The following is a 24,353-nucleotide window of genomic DNA, read 5'->3' as shown; positions in this document are numbered from 1 at the left end:
ATTAATATAAAAATAATTATAAAGATTGACAACTAACAATACAAATTTAAATAGATTACTCTTTAATTACAGTCGACAAATTGGGCGCAATTTATGTACATGGAAATGAGAGACAAATTAGACGCCAGTTATGCTGTAAGTACAATGCTGATATTACTGCCTTTTATATATGTCTAGACTGGCGTCTAGATTGACTTTCCTATTGTTTTGTACCTTGCCCGCCACCTAAAAGGTGGCGAGGCAAAAATAGCGAGGTGGGAGCGGAAATTGTAGCGAGCGGACAAATAGATTTTTTAGTACATTCGTTTTTTGGCGAGTTGGTGGTCAAATGTGTCTAATTACAGTGAAAAATGGAGCGGTAGCGAGGTTTGGCGGATAAGTACGCTCGCAATTTTAAAGATGCGAGTTTTAACATAATTGACGGCTTTGTACATATCAGTTTGCGAGTTTTGACGCGAGATTTGTTGCGGGTAGCTCGCTGACTGCTTAGTACATGGAGCCCATAATGCTGTTTTAGTTTTTAAAATGCAAATCACATTTTTTTTTTAATTATAGGTGTTCCTATTTTAATTTTTTTTTACATTTACTTGTGCTTTGTTCCTGCTCCCTGACGAATTCATGCAGACATGGTAGAAGTCTGTGCTTATTGCTGTGAGCGTGCACGCAACAGTAAACATCTGCTATAACGTTTGCAGTGATTATCTTTAGCTTTTTGCACAAGAATAGATTTTGAAGCGGCATCAGCTATTGATTGCTATATAGCTAATAAAATTGCATTTATTATTTAAAGTTTAATTTATGTACGCTACTGTATTTCTTCATTCCTATAAGCACATTTAAAATATTTTTCCCTCTTTTCCCTTATACCCCTCACCTCACCTTTCTCTCCAAGCTCCCGCTCAAGCCATACATTATTTTGCTTTCCTATGCCTGTCAGAGCCTGATCGGACCCTATGCAAATCTGCTACATTCCTAGGCTTTGATTTGCGGCTCTGCCCGACAGCTCACTCTCTGACTGTGCTCCGCATGTGATACGGAGCAGGCATTAGGAAGAGCAGAGCAGGGAAAGCTTTGTCTTTTGTTAGGTGTAGGGAAAGGTCAGCCAAAGAATGCAGTGTTTAGTTTTCTGTTCCGTACACAACAGGGATAAGAAGACCAGACAGCCAAGCACTGCAGTATAAGTGTTATGTGGCTGCAAATTATATTTTTGTCCCTAGTGTCATTGTTATATGGTTTTGTATATGTGTAAATCTTCAGAGAAAGTAAATTCTGACAAGCCGGTCCTCTCACACAGCTGTCATTCAGTAACATCGGCTCCACTGAATGTATGAAGCTCGTTCACAAGGTTGCTGAGTACGAGCCTCATAGATTCAGTGGAGAGTGCTCTCTTCATATGTGCGGTAGGGGAAATGGGTGCGCACATCACGTGACACAGCATCAGCTGTAACGTGCGTTACAAGATGGCAGCGATCATTAATTTCAATAGGCGGTGGTTTAGGTAAGTATTTGAAACAGCAATAAATATGGGTAATTAAAAAAAAGTGAAAACACAATAAAGATGCAAATCAGTAACTATTAAGTTTTAAAAAAAAACGTAATATGAGAAACCAGAAGATGTTTAGGGTCCCTTTAACCAGATTGGAATTTTTCTGCATTTTGGTTTTATAATAACAATACTGTATACATTTTTTTTTAATATAATTTCAACTATTGCCTAAGCAAAACCTCCATGGCAATAAACCCTAATCACAAAGGTCCCCTTTACATGATTCATTTTAAACCTCTTTAAGCTCCAGCCACAGAGGAGAGAATGAGTGGCAGGAGGGAGACACCCATAAGTTCTGGAGGTCAATGTATTCAGGGGCTAATAAGGGGTTTTATCAGTGGGGAATTGCAAGGGGTCCTTTGGATGTTAAAATGTTTATTGGTTGGTGTATTACCTGGGAGTCTTTTGGGTGTTGGAGAGAGTGTGTACTGGAGCCTGGCCAGAATTAATAGTAGTGGGTATCAAAATTAGAGATAGTTGTGTTCTTAAGTACAAGGTCAGTTGTTCTTAGGATTTTAAGTTGCAGGGTGCAAGTACATTTGATTGCTTTTGGTCAAGTTGGAGGATTATTCCTTATTCACTGGGTGCAATAATCTTTAAGCTGCCTGGGACTAGTGTAGAATATATTAGGGCAAAACAAACATAGAGAAAAAAGGGGCTTAGTGACCAGATGCACATAGTAGCAATAGCCATAGTATATTGTTGTTATTTTCATGTAGTAGATACCATAGAAAACCGTACCTGGTACTATATTTGTGAGGAGCTGCTCCATATTTGATTACCTGAAAAGTTAATTGAACACTTATTGCTGTTTATGGTGCTGTCCCCCAGTTCTCATCTTTCCCATGTCCCTTTAATTTAAATTTAACCCCCCCTTAAAAAGTTTCACTATAGATAATACAAAAATGCAATTAACAATCATTATTTACTTTGCTTGTTTTCTGTGTAATTTAACTCCAGAAACTATCGGCTAGATTACAAGTTTTGCGTTATGAGTGAAAAAGCAGCGTTTTGGGTTATAACGCTGCTTTTTCACTACCGCTGCTATTACGAGTTTTGTCAAAATCTGTACCGCACACTTTTTTGGCCGTAACACAAATTAACTTACGCAATTTGAGTAAAGTCCTTTTTCAGTGGGACTTCCATAGCGCCAATATTACAAGCTTTTTCTGGGAGGCCAAAAAGTGAGGGGTACAGCCTATACCGCAAGATTCGTAACGCAATCTAAAGTCAGTAGTTATGAGTTTTATGCTACAAAGCTGTAACATAAAACTCATAACTAAAGTGCTAAAAAGTACACTAACACCCATAAACTACCTATTAACCCCTAAACCGCCTCCCTCCCGCATTGCAAACACTAAAATAAAATTATTAACCCCCTAATCTGCCACTTCCGACATCGCCGCCACTATAATAAACATATTAACCCCTAAACCGCTGCACTCGCAAACACTATTTAAATATTATTAACCCTTAATCTGCCGTCCCCAATGCCGCCACCACCTACCTACATTTATTAACCCCTAATCTGCCACTCCGGACATCGCCGCCACTATAATAAACATATTAAACCCTAACCTAACCCTAAATCTACCCCTAACACCCCTAACTTTAATATAATTAAAATAAATCTAAATAAAACCTACTATCATTGCCTAAATTATTCCTATTTAAAACTAAATACTTACCTATAAAATAAACCCTAAACTAGCTACAATATAACTAATAGTTACATTGTAGCTAGTTTAGGGTTTATTTTTATTTCACAGGCAAGTTTGTATTTATTTTAACTAGGTAGAATAGTTAATAAATAGTCATTAACTATTTACTAGCTACCTAGCAAAAATAAATACAAATTTACCTGTAAAATAAAACCTAACCTGTCTTACACTAACACCTAACCTCACTACAATTAAATAAATTACCTAGATTAAATACAATTACCTAAATTGCAAAAACAAACAAACACTAAATTACACAAAATAAAAAAGAAAATATCAGATATTTAAACTAATTACACCTAATCTAATAGCCCTATCAAAATAAAAAATAAAAAACCCAAAATAAAGAAAACCTAGCCTAAACTAAACTACCAATAGCCCTTAAAAGTGCCTTTTGCGGGGCATTACCCCAAAGAAATCAGCACTTTTACCTGTAAAAAAAAATACAAACAACCCCCCCAACAGTAAAACCCACCACCCACACAACCAACCCCCCAAATAAAATACTAACTAAAAAAAACTAAGCTCCCCATTGCCCTGAAAAGGGCATTTGGATGGGCATTGCCCTTATAAGGGCATTTAGCTCTTTTTCAAGTGCCCAAACCCTAACCTAAAAATAAAACCCACCCAATAAACCCTTAAAAAAACCTTACACTAACCCCCGAAGATCCACTTACAGTTTTGAAGACTGGACATCCATCCTAAACGAAGCCGGGAGAAGTCTTTATCCAATCGGCAAGAAGTCCTCAAAGAAGCCGGGAGAAGTCTTCAACCAAGCCGGTAGAAGTGTTCCTCTAGACGGGCAGAAGTCTTCATCCAGACGGCATCTTCTATCTTCATCCATCCGGCGCGGAGCGGCTCCATCTTCAAGACATCCAGCACAGAGCATCCTCTTCTTTCCACGGCTAACAACGAATGAAGGTTCCTTTAAATGACGTCATCCAAGATGGCGTCCCTTGAATTCCGATTGGCTGATAGAATTCTATCAGCCAATCAGAATTAAAGGTGAAAAAATCCTATTGGCTGATGCAATCAGCTGATAGGATTGAGCTTCAATCCTATTGGCTGATTCAATCAGCCAATAGGATTGAGCTTGCATTCTATTGGCTGTTCCAATCTTGGATGATGTCATTTAAAGGAACCTTCATTCGTTGTTAGCCGTGGAAAGAAGAGGTTGCTCCGCACCGGATGTCTTGAAGATGGAGCCGCTCTGCACCGGATGGATGAAGATAGAAGATGCCGTCTGGATGAAGACTTCTGCCCGTCTGGAAGACCACTTCTGCCGGCTTGGATGAAGACTTCTCCCGGCTTCGTTGAGGACTTCTTGCCGCTTGGATGAAGACTTCTCCTGGCTTCATTGAGGATGGATGTCCAGTCTTCAAAACTGTAAGTGGATCTTCAGGGGTTAGTGCTAGGTATTTTTAAGGGTTTATTGGGTGGGTTTTATTTTTAGGCTAGGGTTTGGGCACTTGAAAAAGAGCTAAATGCCCTTTTAAGGGCAATGCCCATCCAAATGCCCTTTTCAGGGCAATGGGGAGCTTAGGTTTTTTTGTTAGGATTTTATTTGGGGGGTTGGTTGTTTGTGTGGTGGGTTTTACTGTTGGGGGGTTGTTTGTATTTTTTTTACAGGTAAAAGAGCTGATTTCTTTGGGGCAATGCCCCGCAAAAGGCCCTTTTAAGGGCTATTGGTAGTTTAGTTTAGGGTTTTTTTTTATTTTGGGGGGCTTTTTTATTTTGATAGGGCTATTAGATTCGGTGTAATTAGTTTAAATATCTGATCATTTCTTTTTTATTTTATGTAATTTAGTGTTTTTTTTTGTTTGTAATTTAGGTAACTGTATTTAATTTAGGTAATTTATTTAATTGTAGTGTAAGGTTAGGTGTTAGCGTAAGACAGGTTAGGTTTTATTTTACAGGTAAATTTGTATTTATTTTAGCTAGGTAGTTAGTAAATAGTTAATAACTATTTATTAACTATTCTACCTAGTTAAAATAAATACAAACTTGCCTATAAAATAAAAATAAACCCTAAGCTAGCTACAATGTAACTATTAGTTATATTGTAGCTAGCATAGGGTTTATTTTATAGGTAAGTATTTAGTTTTAAATAGGAATAATTTAGGTAATGATAGTAGGTTTTATTTAGATTTATTTTAATTATATTAAAGTTAGGGGGTGTTAGGGTTAGTCTTAGGTTTAGGGGTTAATAAATTTAGTATAGTGGCGGCGACGTTGGGGACGGCAGATTAGGGGTTATTAAATGTAGGTAGGTGGCGGCGATGTAAGGGGCGGCAGATTAGGGGTTAATAATATTTAACTAGTGTTTGTGATGCAGGTGGGCAGCGGTTTAGGGGTTAATATGTTTATTATAGTGGTGGCGATGTCCGGAGCAGCAGATTAGGGGTTAATAAGTATAATGTAGGTGTCGGCGATGTCGGGGATGGCAGATTAGGGGTTAATAAGTGTAAGATTAGGGGTATTTAGGCTCGGGGTTCATGTTAGGGTGTTAGGTGTAAACATAAATTTTGTTTCCCCATAGGAATCAATAGGGCTGCGTTACAGAGCTTTACGCTGCTTTTTTGCAGGTGTTAGACAATTTTTCAGCCGTCTCTCCCCATTGATGTCTATGGGGAAATCGCTGCACGAGCATGTAAAACCAGCTCACCGCGACTTTCTGCAGCGCTGGTATTGGAGTGCGGTATGGAGCTCAATTTTGCGCTACGCTCACTTTTTGCCTGATAACGCCGGGTTTTTATAAACCTGTAATACCAGCGCTGTAGGGAAGTGAGCGGTGACAATAACACCGCAGCCCTCATAACGCAAAACTTGTTATCTAGCCATATGTTTTTTCCACTACTCCTGTCAGGGCTGGGTGTATGTAGCAGTTTGGCTGAGCTTTCCTTTTATACACATTCAAAAGGCTTTTCAATGGGTTTATTCCTGCCCTACATTTTCAAACATTCAACAGAATGATAACACGTTAATGTATTTATTGTTTATAAAAAAATTTCCCAAGCCAGTTCTTAATTGCTAATATATAACACTGATCTATTAACCCCTTTGCTACCGGGAATTTCAGAGAAAAACTTTACCATTATTGCTAACACCCTGTCTTTGTTTTTTTTATTTACCTATGAAAACTACATATATTTTTAAAAGAAGACAACCCAAGAAATTGATCTAGGCCCATTATGGTATATTTGATGCCACTGTACGGATGCCAGTATTTGGATGCCAAACACAATGATATAAAAAAGAAAAATGTTAATTTTTTAACAAACTGGGTTTCTCACTGAAGTTATTTACATATCGCTTGTGAATAATACCAATGGTTGTAAAAGCATCTCTGGGGTCCCCTTTGTTCAGAAACAACAGACATACATGGCTTTGCAATTGGTTTTTGGTAATTAGAAGTTTGCTAATTGCAGCTGTGCACCACACTTGAATTATTGACAGTTAATGGGATTAATTAGTTGGCTTGTAAAGTAAAACATTTTATGTAGTGTAGAGATTACCCTCCCACCTGGCAACTCCCATCCCCTGATACCTTCCTGATCCAAACATCTCTCTTCCCTTCTCCCCCCTACTGGTCAACACCATCTTAGGTACTGGCAGTATACAGTTTAACCCCTTCACTAAAAGGAATTTCAGAGAAGAACTTTCCCAAAATATAGGAGAATTTTTAGCATTTTTTGCTATCACTCCATTTAAACAAAAATAAACCCTTTCTTTTTTTTTGGTTTGCTTTTTAATTAACATGTCAAAACTTTATATTTTTTAAAGTAGACAACCCAAGGTATTGATCTAGGCCCATTTTGGTATATTTATTGCCACCCTTTCACTGCCAAATGCGATCATATTAAAAAAAAAACTTTTTTGCAAACATTGGGTTTCTCACTAAATTTATTTACATACCACTTGTGCAATCATAGCACAAATGATTGTACACGCTTCTCTGGGGTACCCTCCCACCTGATACCTCCCATCCCCTGATCTGTCTCAGACAAATCTCACCCCCTTCACCCACACTTTTTTCACCAGCATCTTAGATAGTCAGCCAGTCTGCCAGTATGCAGTTTAGTTGTTTTTTTATATTATTATTATTTATATACATTTTTATTTATTTATTTTATTTTATTTATTTTTTATTTTTCTGTAGTATAGTGGTCCCCACACCTACCCCTCCAGCAATTGTTAGTAAGGTACCCCCATCCCCTCATTCCACCTTTTGTCTGTAGTGTAGCTCCCAATCCCTTCCTCTTCCCACCCACCTTTCCCTCCTACACCTCCTGTCGGCACCAGTAGATGATCGTTAAAGATGGTGACATACACAGTGTCACCGTTTGTAACGATCTGGCATCTGCCTTCAAATGGAACTGGAGCAGACAGATGTCTGCAGCTCAGTAAGTCACTTAATACATTAGAGATTGCTGGAGCTTCCTGCAGCCCACCGTAATGCGGTACGATGGGATTCGTACCGCATGATGTATATATATGTCCTATTGGGTCAAGGGGTTATAGCTTTAAAAAAAAAAAATATATATATATTTATTTATTTTTGTAGAGTAGGGATCCCTCCTCACCCTTCCACCTCCCTGATCCCCCTCCTCCCCACTTCCAGCCACCATATTTGTTACTGGCAGCTAGGCTTTAATATATAATCTGATCCATAATCTATAGTTGCAAAAGATTAGAAGCCCTTAAAAAGACACAAAATCCAAAACATTTCTGTCATGATTCAAAAAGAGCAAACAATTTTAAACAGTTGGTTCTTTTTGTATCCTTTTTTGAAAAGCATACCTAGGTCGGCTCAGGCTCTGGGAACTAGCTGCTGCTTGGTGGCTACACAAACATACCTCTTATAATTGGCTTACCAATGTGTTCAGCTAGCTCCCAGTAGTGCATTGCTGCTCCTTCAATAAAGGATACAAAGAGAATGAAGCAAAATTAATAAGAAAAGTAAATTAGAAAGTTATTTAAAATTGTATACTCAATCTAAATCATGAAAAAAAAATGGGTTTCATGTCCCTATATCTAAAGTAGAGTTTACAACATTTTTCTTAAGAAAATAAGGGGGACTAAGAAATCAACAGATTTCACCTAGGAAATTAATTAATTTTCTCGCTGTGAAAGGCTATACAAATGCACTGAGATAGAAGGCTGTCTGTAGATGGATACACACTGCTAATGAGTATTTATACACCTGCAGTGAGCACACTGAGCTGTATAATGATGTGAGTACCTACACACTGATAATGATCACATAGGTACACACCTATACATAGACTGGTTGCTATGGGCTCCTCCATTACTGGGTGCGGCTGCACCTGCTGCACCAATAGTAGTTCTGCCCCTGAACAAACATGAAAAAGGCTAAGTCAGTGTGGGCTACACTGGATGTATAATTATGTTCTCTGTCACACCCATAAAGCAGCAAAATAAAAATATGTCCCAAGATAATGCTTTTCAACAGAACAGGTGATCCTTCTCTCTCGTGACTTGTGCTGACATTCCTAGAGTATGTTATTAGAAGCAGTGAAAGAACTATACTGCTCTTTGTTATTCAGACATACAGTAGGGGTAGATTTATTAATGGTCGAGCGGACATGATTCGATGTAGCAAATCATGTCATTTAACATTACACAAGCATTTCTGGTGAAATGCTTGTGCAATGCCGCCACCTGCTCACTGGCGGCCAATCGCCCGCTAGCAGGGGCCGTCAATCATCCCGATCGGATCGGTATAATTTCAGTCCACCACCTAAATGGTGACAGAGAAGTTAAGGAGCAGCAATTTTACAACCGCTACTTCTTAACTTCCGTTTCTGGCAGACCAGAAGCGAAAGGGCTCCGAAGCAGTATCCACTGCTTAATAAATCAACCCCATATTATTTTAAGGAAAGTTATGAACTTTCCCTCTTGTTCTGACAGTATTTTAAGCTATGTATTTATATTTTTAATTAGTAGTCAAAAATAAAAATACAATATTGCTAGATGAATTTGAGGATAATAGAACATCCATTGATTGCATATGTAGCAGATTTAGATATTGCCCCATTGTATACAATGATCAAACAAGGAGGACAATTTTATGAAATCATGACATTAAATTCAGCATAGCTTATGTTTTTATAATAAAGGCTTCTGTTTGGATCTCTAAAATATATTATTCAGAATTTATTTATGTATATAATGTTCTCAATATACATTTGTCAATATATTTTAATGTTTTTTTGACAGAGAAAAATAATTACCATATTGACATGTCCCTCCAAAAGTGTGATTTATGTCATATTTTTTTTATATATTTATTTATTATTGATAGCAAAATAAATACAATACATCACCAAATGAGAGGAAATAAAATTAAAACAAAACAAGTGAAAAACATCTTCCCAGCAATAAATGTCACAGTCATCTAACAAAGTAAAAGACAGAAGAGTATTCAATTGCTTTTTATAATATCTAACATCTACCATCAGTTTTCATTGTTTTAAACAACACAGAGCACAGAACAAAACAAAAACAAATATACACAAAACGAGAAAAAAAATAAAAAATGATTTATGCCATATTTACATGAGTTTAATTAGCAATAACTAAATCTCACACTGTCTTTCAGCCATATGCATGATACTTTATCAATGTTTCCATGTGTGAATCCATCCTAATAAAAGTTATTAACATCCCAATAAAAACTGTTCATGAAGACATCAAGTTGCAGTAGACAGACATAAAAAGAGTTTTTTAATTAGCAAATCTGTCACCTATAGAGACATCAGACATTTCTACTAAAACTTATGGCTGTACTACTTTCAAACCGCAGCGCTCAGTTGCTCTAAAAGTCAAGTGATTGGTGGGATGATCAAATGACTCATACCACAAATTTATACTAGCAAAGCATGGATACTCTAAAAGATGCCCCTCAATTTTAAAAACCGACCTCATATACACCATTTATTTGACATACAAAAGTTTAGCCAATCAAATATAAGCCTTAATAATTCAACCACTATCTGGTAAACAGAACATCAATAGGAAACCTAGAGCTTTATACTAGCATTTGTGGCTCACAAGAATATTGACTTCCATCTCAGTATATAGTGAAGACACTCATTTCTACCAAGTAGGTATAAGGTACCAATGCTTATTTTTATGGTTCTTGTCAAAGTTAATTTTCAGGATTTAGAAAGAGCAAGTAATTGAACAGAAAAAGTTTTTTTAGTTTATTTTGATTTTCTTTCTTTTGGAACCTTTATGTTGAAACGTAATTCCTTTCCATCAAAGCATATTTAGAAGATCTCAAGAGTGTGTGTGCGTTAAGCAGTATAAAGCAGCAATTGCAGCTGTGTTTGTAACAATGTTCTACATACAGTGCTCACGTTGCATGCATACTGCTGAGAGGTAAATTTGTTCATTAGATAGTTTTAACATGAATGTTTCATTTTGACGTCCATGTCCAGTTAAGAGTTTTGAAACATCACATATATGCATCTAAGTGAGAACCATTGTGCACAACAGAAGCTAGTAATGTTGGATTCTGTCCTATCTGCATCCTGTTGGAGGTGTAAGATTAACTGCTAGGTCGCTGGTTGTGCAACATGTATGTTGAAGTCTCTGCAACTTTCATCCCATTCTCTGTGCATTGCAATTTGTTAAAAAGCTTCAGTTACTCAGCCAGATATGTGTCTGTCATTCTCTCTAATGATGGCTGATGTAGCCACTGCCGATGCAATAAGCATAAGCACATACATATCTGAATATATAGTAGGTGTCAAATAAGGATCCAAAATGATATTTTAGCAAACCTACTATGGGAAAAAAAAAACACTGCTATGTTAATGTCTAAAACATAATGTTCAAATGAGTAATACTTTAGCTACATATCTGACATTTCTTATGATTAACCCCTTAATGACCACAGCACTTTTCCATTTTCTGTCCGTTTGGGACCAAGGCTATTTTTACATTTTTGCGGTGTTTGTGTTTAGCTTTAATTTTCATCTTAATCATTTACTGTACCCACACATATTATATACAGTTTTTCTCGCCATTAAATGGACTTTCTAAAGATACCATTATTTTCATCATATCTTATAATTTACTATAAAAAAATTATAAAATATGAGGACAAATGGAAAAAACACACTTTTTCTAACTTTGACCCCCAAAATATGTTACATATCTACAACCACCAAAAAACACCCATGCTAAATAGTTTCTAAATTTTGGCCTGAGTTTAGAAATACCCAATGTTTACATCTTCTTTGCTTTTTTTGCAAGTTATAGGGCAATAAGTACAAGTAGCACGTTGCTATTTCCAAACCATTTTTTTCAAAATTAGCGCTAGTTACATTAGAACACTAATATCTTTTAGGAATCCCTGAATATCCATTGACATGTGTATATTTGTTTTTAGTAGACATCCCAAAGTATTGATCTTGGCCAATTTTGGTATATTTCATGCCACCATTTCACCACCAAATGCGATCAAATACAAAAAATCATTCACTTTTTCACAAATTTATGCACAAACTTTCGGTTTATCACTGAAATTATTTACAAACAGCTTGTGCAATTATGGCATAAATGGTTGTAAATTCTTCTCTGGGATCCCCTTTGTTCAGAAATAGCAGACATATATGGCTTTGGTGCTGCTTTTTGGTAATTAGAAGGCTGCTAAATGCCACTGCGCACCACACATGTATTATGCCCAGCAGTGAAGGGGTTAATTAGGGAGCTTCTAGGGTTAATTTTAGCTTTAGTGTAGTGTAGTAGACAACCCCAAGTATTGATATAGGCCCATTTTGGTATATTTCATGCCACCATTTCACCACCAAATGCGATCCATATAAAAAAAAGTTACATTTTTCACAATTTTAGGTTTCTCACTGAAATCATTTACAAGCAGCTTGTGCAATTATGGCACAAATGGTTGTGAATGCTTCTCTGGGATCCCCTTTGTTCAGAAATAGCAGGCATATATGGCTTTGGCGTTGCTTTTTGGTAATTAGAAGGCCGCTAAATGCCGCTGCACATCACACGTGTATTATGGCTAGCAGTTAAGGGGTTAATTAGGTAGCTTGTAGGGAGCTTACAGAGTTAATTTTAGCTTTAGTGTAGAGATCAGCCTCCCACCTGAAACATCAGACCCCCTGATCCCTCCCAAACAGCTCTCTTCCCGCCCCCACAATTGTCCCCGCCATCTTAAGTACTGGCAGAAACTGCCAGTACTAAAATAAAAGGTATATTTGGGCTTTTTGTGTGTGTGTTTTTTAGCATATTTACATATGCAGCTGTGTAGGATCCCCCCTTAGCCCCCAACCTCACTGGTCCCCCACCAAACAGCTCTCTAACCCTCCCCCTCTGCCAGTATCCAGTTTATAATTTTTTTTAATTTATTTTTTTTAAATTCCCTTTTCTGTAGTGTAGCTCCCCCCCACCCAAGACTAATCCCCCACCCCTCCAGGATCCCTTAAATTATTTTAGATTTTTAAAATCCCCCCTTTTCTCCCACTTATTTAGATAAACATTTTCTGTAGTGTAGCAGTTCCCACCCGCTCCCGCCCCGTGCGCGCTATAAAGAGTGCAGCATTCCATTTTTGTATGAAAGAAAAGAAAGTAAAGAAATAAAAAGAAAAGAAAGATAAAGAAAGGAAGAGAGAGGGAAATGAAGAGGTAGCGAAAAAATGTGTCTGTCCATTGCAGCTCCATGTCCAAATATCATACCACAGACCAGACCAATGCCCCCTGCATACTGTTTACGTTAACATTAGAGCTCAGACAGGCCAGTGGCCCTAAACTTGCTTCTGTGTCAAATACATAAATGCAGAGTATTGCATTTCTTTTGAGCTAGCAACATAGAGAGAATTGATTTAACCTGTTTAGAGCCTGAAGAGCATAAAGGGGCCTATTTATTAATATTGCGGATCGTGTCCTCTGCACATCGATAAATGCAGACAGAATACGCTCTCAGCATTTATCATTGCACCAGCAGTTCTGGTGAACTGCTGGTGCAATACCGCCCTCTGCAGATTTGCGGCCAATCGGCAGCTAGCAGGGGGTGTTAATTAACCCGTATTCGATCGGGTTGATTTCTGTCCGCCGCCTCAGAGCAGGCGGACAGGTTATGGAGCAGCGGTTTTTAGACCACTGCCTCATAACTTCTGTTTCCGGTAAGCCTAAAGGATTCCCGGAAACACGGGGCATCAAGCTCCATACGGAGCTTGATAAATATGCCCCATAGTACTGATTAAAGGGACACTGAACCCAAATTTTTTCTTTCGTGATTCAGATAGAGCATGCAATTTTAAACAACTTTCTAATTTACTCCTATTACCAAATTTTCTTCATCCTCTTGGTATCTTTATTTGAAAAGCAAGAATGTTAGTTTAGATGCCGGCCGATTTTTGGTGAACAACCTGGGTTGTTCTTGCTGATTGGTGGATAAATTCACCCACCAATAAACAAGTGCTGTCCAGAAACTGAACCAAAAATTGGCTTGCTCCTTATCTTAGATGCCTTCTTTTTCAAATAAAGATAGCAAGAGAAAGAAGAAAACATGATAATTGGAGTAAATTAGAAAGTTGCTTAAAATTGCATGCTCTATCTGAATCACGAAAGAACACAATTGGATTCAGTGTCCCTTTAAATACCCTCTGAGCTATAAAAACACGGAACATTAATTCAAAGGGGCACCAAACTCAAAACTGAATTAAAATTTAATTATTATCAAAAATGTTATATTGCACTATTAAGGCTGAAATGGAAAAGCTTCTATTAACCACACAACTTATGGACCCATCATTGTTTCTTTTTAACACATTTCCTAAAATAAGGTGCTCATTATAATCCACTTTGCCGACTCTCATGTTTAACTGTGCAAAACATCTGATCCACGCGTACTGGGAAAAAGACAACTATACCTTTAGTTTCTCTGTAGAGGGAGATGGTTAATTTTACAGTGCAATTAGAAAAGCTTTATTATTTACAGAATAAGTGTATTGATGACTACTATTCCATACATTTTCTATAGGATGATTATATATCAAAATTGGTCTAAAGTTGAAATAGTATTCTGTAGAAACTCATTATATCAGATATTCAGGGGCATAGTCACTGCCTTATCCTGTTGTTATTATTAATGTACATCTTTTACTAAGGCTTTGAACTCTGTATCTGTGGAATGATTGTCTATATATCAGTATTATTATCTTGTGACCTCTGTGTAACTATGTTTTGATTGTTATGGCTTTTAAAATGATCAATAAAAATTAATAAAAATAAAAGATGTGTTGCACTTGCAACAGACATTTTGGGTAGGACACTGATGTTCTCTTTACCACTTTCAAAAATCAGGGGGATTTGACCTCTTAGAAGGAGGGATATAAGGTTGGAGATGGGTGGCAATCCCCTTCTTGTCTGCCCTTGGAATATGGTTGGGTATTTTGTCAAAGACTGTGCAGAGGTACTAATATTCCTCTTGCTCTTTAGTAGGGATGGGCGAATGTGTTTATATCCAAATTCGAATGTTAGAAAAAATGTTATTGTAGAAATTCGATTTACATAATAGAATGTTGATAAGAACGAATATTCTTAAAAATTCGATTTTCAAATGTTATTTACAGTTTTCGAATGTCACATTCAAATTCGAATGTCGAATTCGAATGTCACATTCGAATTCGAATGTTACATTCAAATATCACATTCGAATTCGAATATTACATTTATAAAACACAATTGTAGACTAGAAACACTATTTCGAATGTCACATTCGAATCGAATATCACATTCAAATTCGAATATTACATTTATAAAACACAGTATTAGACTAGAAATACTATTTCGAATTTGAATGTCACATTCAAATTGAATATCACATTCGAATCGAAAATCACATTTAAAACACAGTATTAGACTAGAAATACTATTTCAAATTTGAATGTCACATTCAAATTCCAATATTACATTTCGAAATTGAATAAATACATAGCTAAACATTCTATTATTCGAACAAATATTTTCAAATTTGATTGAAAAATTAGAAAACGAAAATTTTAAAATAGAATGTTAGAATATTATATAAACATTCGAAATTTGATTCGAACGAACGAATGTAAAAAAAAATTGGTTTTAAATTTCAAATTTTTAGAAACATTCGCCCATCCCTAATCTTTAGATCTTCATGGCCAGTTGGCAATAATGTTAGCACTATATATTGTGGCACTATGAGTGCTGTATAACTTTACTTCTTTTTAAATATTCATATTATCAGCATGCAATTTTGTTAATGGTCTGCACTCGCACTTTAAGGGATCATCTACCAGGGTGCAGGTATTATTATAAATGTATAAAAATAAAGTTTCTTCCAAACGTGACCCTTCAAGGTCTTCTTCCTAACCTCATAAGGTTATTTATTTATGTTGTGTTATTTTGTTTCTATGGTTTATTTATGTACATTCAAATTTGTATTTAATGCCTGTTGCCAAATATAATCAATACATTTAATTTACTCACTTTAAAGGGATATAGAACACATTTAAACTGCACAATAATATGCATAAAGGGACAGTGCAGATTTTCTTGCCTTAAATGTGTTCCCAATGGTACATAATATTATCTGTAGTGCATTAAATGTGTTAACAAACAGATCCTCAGCTGCTTGGCTGAGTACAAGTCTTCTTAATTATAGACAGTGACAATTTTTCAATATTCTTTCCTTATGTATTTCCCCCATTTTCATGTAACTTGAAGGGACAATTTATTCAGGCAGGTTATAAGATTTAACTGTATTAAAAAATGCTACATGAACACCCTTCAAATGGACTGAGTTCTCTCTCACTCTCCCTCTTTTTAAAGGGACTGTTTAATGTAAAATAGTTTTTCCCTGGATGTTTCCAAATTACTTGTTATACCAGCTGCAGCATATAAATTGTATGAGAAATGGCTCATTTATGCTTCTTTTTGCAAAAGACATAGCTTGATTTGCTATTTGAAACCACAGCCCATCAAAATAGTCTAAGCTTACAGTGCGATCAGATCTGGTTATCTCTCAAATGCTTCACTTTCTTATCTCTGTTGTTGTACAATACTTTAAAAGAACAATTATCTCTTCCACCTTCCACTGTGAGTCTAGTTTCTTCTGCTGACTGTGTTTACATAGTTTCTCAATAGCCTATACCTAGGTATATTAATGTTTCGTATAGGTAGGGATACTACAGGCTAAATCAGCTATTTCAAATGTTACTATAATGACTAAGGAGCTATTTGTAAACAATTTAATACATTCCAGCAGGTAAAATTAAAAATTGGGAACAAATTAAAGGAGAGAAAGTTTTTGGGTAAACTGTCCCTTTAAGCTAATATTGCATAGTTTAAAATTTTAGATGATAGTTTCAACTGGCAAAACCAGCTGTCTCCAAATCAGCTATTCACTTATCAATTGAATGACTGTGTTCTTTCATGTTCATTTAAATACTTTCATACAGTATATGTATATAGCTCTTGATTAAATGTTTTACTGTAATTGCTGTAATGTACTATTGAATAGTTTGTTAAGCACCTTTCATCATATTGTATGTAATACAACCTTGTATACTCTGTTGTTGTAAGTAGTAATAACCTTCCAACTTTTCCTGAAAACTTTTTGGTACAGGAAGGAGAGGGGCAGTAGCCTACCAGTGTATTGGCGGCAGAAGGGTGGGACCAAAGGTCTCCGTTGTGGAGGGTGTGTGTGGGCTGATTTGAGTGGAATTGGGTGTGCTCAGGCAGGAGAAGGGACAGTCCCTTGCAAGTCCTCCCAACTGTGACAATCTCACCATATATATTCAGGTAAGGTATAGTATGTGCCTTTGTTTAGTGCTGGGTAAAATAATGGCTTTTTATAAATAACCAATAATAACAATAATATGCCTCACAATTTCTCTCTATACATAAAACCTCAGTTTACATTTCTGAACATGTATAAAATAAGGCAATCCTTATGCTTTGTTTGGTTGCCAATAATATTCTGAGCTTGTGTAAAAACAGAAGTAGCACTTACTGTGAAAGTGTGCTGTATTGATTATTTTAATTCCTAAATAATTTTTATTACCAGATGTTCTTGTGACAGTTTGGTGGGGGTCAGGGCTCTCTTGGGCTCAATAGGCTTGGCACATCTACAATACTATACATTTTACAAATAGCTTAGTGGTTGAGGTACCAGAAGCCCTGTTTTATATTTTTTCATGAAGCCCAGATGTTTATAGTTATGCCCTTGAATAAGTGAGAACCAAGGTGAATGTTTCATACATGCCAAATATAAATATATATATATATATATATATATATATATATATATATATATTCTTGGGCGTATCATAGAGAGTGTCTCACCAGCCTCTGACCTCACTGCACATCACCGCTTTTCTATGATTCCATTGGATTGAGAATTGAAAAACAGTAAGAAAAAACAGCATACTGTCAGAGCCAGAAGTTAGAGGAGAGTCTGTTATCAGCACACAACTGCAAAGTCTTCCAGTCTTCGCTAGTTTTAACCTAATGTATGTGCTTCAGCACCTTTAAAACAATATCCAGCAATTATTAACAGACAAGTCGATGAATATTACATTGTAAAAGCATTATGCTAGTCGCACCTGCTACAGCTACTCAGCACTGTTGGCAGCATGTCTTTCTATCAATGGATCAAGTATTTCTTTATCTATAAAACTAATGTCCTGCTAAAAATATCACAGCTTGCCTCTTTTACAGTTCACACATACAAATGTGTTCTACTCAGAATTCAGCTGATATCTGCACTTTAACTATTAAATTCATGCAATATTTTTACCTGTCAATGTGCAAAGTCAGTTATTTATTGCTCTGAAGTTACAGTTGTGCTGAGCACAGAAAGATAAATAGTGAAATTCTGTCTATTAGGAATGAATTACACATTACTCCCAGGTTTCGCCGGTAATGAAAACTGAGAATATTTATTAACATCAATTTAGGTGTTTGCAACTAAAAAGTGTCATTATAAAGGAAGTACACAATACATTTCTAGATTTCTAGATTTAGCTCCTAGGTTCCTTAATAAAGTCCCATGGGTTTCAATACCATTTGTATGCCGATGACACCCAAATCTACCTCTCTGCACCAGACCTACCTCCTTCCTTACTAACCCGTGTCACTAACTGTCTTTCTAACATCTCATCTTGGATGTCCTCTCACTACCTTAAGCTAAATCTCTCCAAAACTGAACTCCTTATTTTTCCCTCTTCTTCCAATGTCTCCACCCCCAAAATTTCTATAACTGTTCATAATTCCATCATCACCCCTACCCCGCACGCCCAATGTCTTGGGGCCACACTTGACTCAGATCTTTCCTTCACTCCTCAAATTCAGTCCTTGGCTAAAGCCTGACGCTTTCACCTTAAAAACATTGCTAAAATTAGACATTTCCTTACACAAGATACAACCAAGATTTTAATTCACTCTCTCATCCTTTCCCACCTCGACTACTGCAATTCCATCCTCTCTGGTCTATCTAGCTGCCGCATAGCTCCTTTACAATCCATTATGAATGCCTCTGCCAGGCTCATCTTCCTTACTCGTCGCTCTTCATCTGCTGCACCTCTCTGCCAATCCCTTCACTGGCTTCCTCTTGCCTCTAAGATTAAACATAAAATCCTCACCCTGACATATAAAGCTCTCAATTGCACTGCTCCCCCCTACATCTCAGAACTTGTCTCTAGATACTCTCCCTCCCGTCCCCTTCGATCAGCTCAGGATCTCCTCCTCTCTTGTTACTTCCTCACATTCACGTTTACAGGACGTCTCCAGACTGGCCCCTACCTTGTGGAATTTCCTGCCTCGCTCCATAAGACTCTCCCCTAGTTTTAACAGCTTCAAGCACTCCCTAAAAACTCTACTATTCAGGGATGCATACAACCAACACTAACTTTTCCTAACGCCATTGCTTTCTCCTTGAACTCCTTAGATTGTAAACCTATGGGCCCAGCGGTTTACAGATCACTTCATAAGAGCCGACTACAACAGTGAAACTCTCGGCAGCGCCCTCTACCCACTTGACCCCTACAAAAGCTTTCCTGTATACCAACTATGTTTACAGCGCTGCGGAAGCTGTTGGCGCTCTACAAATACCTGATAATAATAATAATATTATTATTAATAATAATAATTAATAATAATAATAGTTTTTCATTTAAAATTAAGTTCATTATTATTGTTTAAAAATCCTCTTCTTCAAACAGATACCTGGCCAGTACATCAATATGTAACCAATTATTCAAAAGCAATGTGCCTTTTCAGCTGATGTAATAGAAAGGCAGACTAGTAATGCAAATTATTTTGGCCACATAAGAGCTTTGTAATTCTACTGTGTCATCAGAAGTGTTCTATAGCATAGTGGAACTTGAATTGTTTGCTGAAAAATAAATACATTACATAGCTTTCTTCATAAAAGCGCCTTTACTAATGTAGCAAGCACAGATTTTTCCCTTTCCTTTTAAGGGTTAATAAAATACCATTTTTATTTTGCTCCCTATATGCTCAATGAGACTGGATTTTTTTTTTACTACTTTTGTGACTTTTTGTCTTGGATTCTCAAGAATGTAGTGAAGCAAAAAGGATGGTGATTCAGCTTGGGAAGAGGATATCAAAATTTAACTGTTGTTGAAATTGAGTGCATACTGAGGTAGGCGCAGGAACGTGTATATGTCCTGAGCACTATACACTGTCAGAAAAAAAAGGGTACAGTTGGAGTTCGTTTGTGAACACTTAGGGTACAACTGCTGTGGTTGTACCCTCAATTGATCATAAATACACCTTAAGGAACTAATTTGTACCATTTAAAGGTAAATAAGGTACAAATATGTTTTCAACTATCAAAGGGTCCATGTCTGTACCATTTGATCCCCCCAAAAAGGTACAATCACTTGTGTGACTAAAGGGTTGAGGGGGGTTGGGTGGTTCAAGGCTGCCAAAATTTCATATATTTATTTTAAACATTTTTAATAAAAGTGATTTCATTAACCTATTAACAACAGTAACTTACCCTGTGTGTTGCCTGTCACAAGGGGCTTCAAGAGTATGGAGAAATAGTGTGGGACTTGCCGACGACAACATCTCTAGAAGTGCAGCAGGCAGCCGATTCACAATTAACGGCCTTCTAATTATCAAAAAAGCGATGGCAAAGCCATATATGTCTGCTATTTCTGAACAAAGGGGATCCCAGAGAAGCTTTTACAATAATTTGTGCCATGACTGCACAAGCAATATGTAAAACCCAAAGTTTGTGAAAAAACAGAATTTATGTTTACCTGATAAATTACTTTCTCCAACGGTGTGTCCGGTCCACGGCGTCATCCTTACTTGTGGGATATTCTCTTCCCCAACAGGAAATGGCAAAGAGCCCAGCAAAGCTGGTCACATGATCCCTCCTAGGCTCCGCCTACCCCAGTCATTCGACCGACGTTAAGGAGGAATATTTGCATAGGAGAAACCATATGTTACCGTGGTGACTGTAGTTAAAGAAAATAAATTATCAGACCTGATTAAAAAAACCAGGGCGGGCCGTGGACCGGACACACCGTTGGAGAAAGTAATTTATCAGGTAAACATAAATTCTGTTTTCTCCAACATAGGTGTGTCCGGTCCACGGCGTCATCCTTACTTGTGGGAACCAATACCAAAGCTTTAGGACACGGATGAAGGGAGGGAGCAAATCAGGTCACCTAAATGGAAGGCACCACGGCTTGCAAAACCTTTCTCCCAAAAATAGCCTCAGAAGAAGCAAAAGTATCAAATTTGTAAAATTTAGAAAAAGTGTGCAGTGAAGACCAAGTCGCTGCCTTACATATCTGATCAACAGAAGCCTCGTTCTTGAAGGCCCATGTGGAAGCCACAGCCCTAGTGGAGTGAGCTGTGATTCTTTCAGGAGGCTGCCGTCCGGCAGTCTCATAAGCCAATCGGATAATGCTTTTAATCCAGAAGGAGAGAGAGGTAGAAGTTGCTTTTTGACCTCTCCGTTTACCAGAATAAACAACAAACAAAGACAAAGTTTGTCTGAAATCCTTAGTAGCTGCTAAGTAAAATTTGAGAGCACGAACTACATCCAAGTTGTGCAACAAACGTTCCTTCTTTGAAACTGGATTAGGACACAAAGAAGGCACAACTATCTCCTGGTTAATGTTTTTGTTAGAAACAACTTTTGGAAGAAAACCAGGTTTAGTACGCAAAACCACCTTATCTGCATGGAACTCCAGATAAGGAGAAGAACACTGCAGAGCAGATAATTCAGTTAAACACTAAAAAACTCTAAGCCATCTCCGTGGAGATGTTGCCTGTACAACGGCAAAGAGAATGACTGGGGTAGGCGGAGCCTAGGAGGGATCATGTGACCAGCTTTGCTGGGCTCTTTGCCATTTCCTGTTGGGGAAGAGAATATCCCACAAGTAAGGATGACGCCGTGGACCGGACACACCTATGTTGGAGAAAGTTAACTTTTTTTTTAATTTGATCGCATTTGGAGGTGAAATCGTGGCATGAAATTTACCAAAATGGGCCTAGCTCATTACTTTGGGTTGTCTACTAAAAGAAAATATATCGTTTTGATAGGTAAATAAAAAAACAAGGCTCTATTTCTGTTTAAATGTAGGGATGGTAAAAATGCTAAAAATGCTCTGGTCTTTTGCCCCAAGGCAGAACATACAGTGATCTGAGATGTAATCGCAGAAAATGCATCATGTCTACAGAAAGAACAGGATACATGCAGGAAGTGTTAGCGATTTAACTTTTCAGCCCTGCTCCACATTAGGCTGTTCTCTTCAAACAGCGCTGTGCTCTGGCTGTACTGTGTAAGTTTTCCTTATCACAATTCCTCCTGAGCAATGTGCTGTTTAAAGTGAACAGTCAAATACGCAGTAGCGCTGCAAAGTAGCAGTGCATTAATTGACTGGCTCTCAGAGATCATTCCAAGCCCGTCCCCTAGCCTTTCACAGTCTGCAAAGCTGTTTTTTTCTGAATGTAAAACATTCATATAAGCAATGCACCTTTTTTAGAGTGTCTGCAACTAATTTGCAATGCAATTTTCAACTACTGCACTATATTTATAAAACTTTAAATATTGCTTTATTTTCCAGTTAACTAACACATTACAATTCAACTGGTGCCTTAGTGTAATTGTCTAATATAAAATTGAATTTTATTTAAAAATGACCTGCAGAACATTTTTCACTAAAAAAATCTCATCGCAGAAAGTGAAAAAAAGTTCTGTCTCTGGGGTCTTTTGGGGAAGTCTTAGGGGTAGATTTATCATGCAGCAGTTTTAGGGGTAGAGTTAAGAAGCAGCGCTACTCCTTAACTCGTCTGCCACCTCTGAGGTGGCGGACTGCAATCGCCCCGATCAGATACGATCGGGATAATTGACACCCCCTGCTAGCGGCCGATTGGCTGCAGTTGTGCAGGGGGTGGTATTGCACAAGCATTTCACCAGAAATGCTTGTGCATTGATAAATACCAAAAGCGTATTCTGTCAGCATTTATCGATGTTGGGCGGATATGATCCGCTACAGCAGATCATATCCGCCTGACATTTGATATATCTACCCCTTAATCTGAAATGCCGGTCCTTAAGGGTTTAAACTTTCAAAGACATTTTATGATATTGCAAGATAACATTTTGCACATACATATGTAATTAGTAGTTATAATAATGTATGACATGTTCTATATCTGGGTTCTGAATTGGCGTAAAATCACTTATGATTTAATTTTTGGTGATGTGCTGAGATTGAGGAATTACATTTTATACAGAACTCTAAAGCATTTAATAGATTCTAGATATTAAAAAGAGCTTCAACTATAAAAGCTACTTAAAAGTTCATCATATTGAGGCCTATTTATCATAGGTCTTGCGGACCTGATCCGACAGTGCGGATCAGGTCCGCAAGACCTCGCTGAATGCGGAGAGCAATACGCTCACAAGAGCTGCTGGTGCAACATCGCCCCCTGCAGACTTGCGGCCAATGGGCTGCCAGCAGGGGGTGTCAATCAACCCAATCGTACTCGATCGGGTTCAATTCCGGTGATTCCTGTCTGCCTGCTAAGAGCAGGCGGACAGGGTTATGGAGCAGCGGTCTTTGTGACTGAAAACTCGCCAGAAACACAGGCCCACAAGCTCCTTATGGAGCTTGATAAATGGGCCCCATATCTTTAATTTGAAGCCCCACAAAACTGAATTAGTGTTTCTTAACGGGTACTGTGGCCAGAAACAATATTCATTTTAAAATAACTTTTTTACTGTTCTGGTACATAATAGAGAGAGAGTGTAGGAGGATATTTGTAGCTTAAAGGGACAATCTAGTCAAAAATAAACATTCATGATTCAGATAGGGTATGTAATTTTAAAGGGACACTGAACCCAATTTTTTTCTTTCGTGATTCAGATAGAGCATGCAATTTTAAGCAATAACAGAATTTATGTTTACCTGATAAATTACTTTCTCCAACGGTGTGTCCGGTCCACGGCGTCATCCTTACTTGTGGGATATTCTCTTCCCCAACAGGAAATGGCAAAGAGCCCAGCAAAGCTGGTCACATGATCCCTCCTAGGCTCCGCCTACCCCAGTCATTCGACCGACGTTAAGGAGGAATATTTGCATAGGAGAAACCATATGATACCGTGGTGACTGTAGTTAAAGAAAATAAATTATCAGACCTGATTAAAAAACCAGGGCGGGCCGTGGACCGGACACACCGTTGGAGAAAGTAATTTATCAGGTAAACATAAATTCTGTTTTCTCCAACATAGGTGTGTCCGGTCCACGGCGTCATCCTTACTTGTGGGAACCAATACCAAAGCTTTAGGACACGGATGAAGGGAGGGAGCAAATCAGGTCACCTAAATGGAAGGCACCACGGCTTGCAAAACCTTTCTCCCAAAAATAGCCTCAGAAGAAGCAAAAGTATCAAACTTGTAAAATTTGGTAAAAGTGTGCAGTGAAGACCAAGTCGCTGCCCTACATATCTGATCAACAGAAGCCTCGTTCTTGAAGGCCCATGTGGAAGCCACAGCCCTAGTGGAATGA

At 37.6% G+C, this 24,353-nt stretch overlaps 1 protein-coding gene and 1 long non-coding RNA gene across 3 annotated transcripts in view; one reads left to right on the top strand and one right to left on the bottom strand.

Annotated features, from left to right (window-relative positions):
* Positions 1-24,353, top strand: part of LOC128656366 (uncharacterized) — a 448,845-nt gene that overhangs the window by 47,879 nt on the left and 376,613 nt on the right. The window lies entirely within an intron of this gene.
* The window catches only part of FGF12 (fibroblast growth factor 12), a 766,619-nt gene that overhangs the window by 620,199 nt on the left and 122,067 nt on the right, over positions 1-24,353 (bottom strand). The window lies entirely within an intron of this gene.

The sequence above is a fragment of the Bombina bombina genome, chromosome 4, assembly GCF_027579735.1.
Source record: "Bombina bombina isolate aBomBom1 chromosome 4, aBomBom1.pri, whole genome shotgun sequence".
Lineage (NCBI taxonomy): Eukaryota > Metazoa > Chordata > Amphibia > Anura > Bombinatoridae > Bombina > Bombina bombina.
The sequence above is the reverse complement of the archived record's forward strand: the minus strand, read 5'-3'. Positions and strand labels throughout refer to the sequence as shown.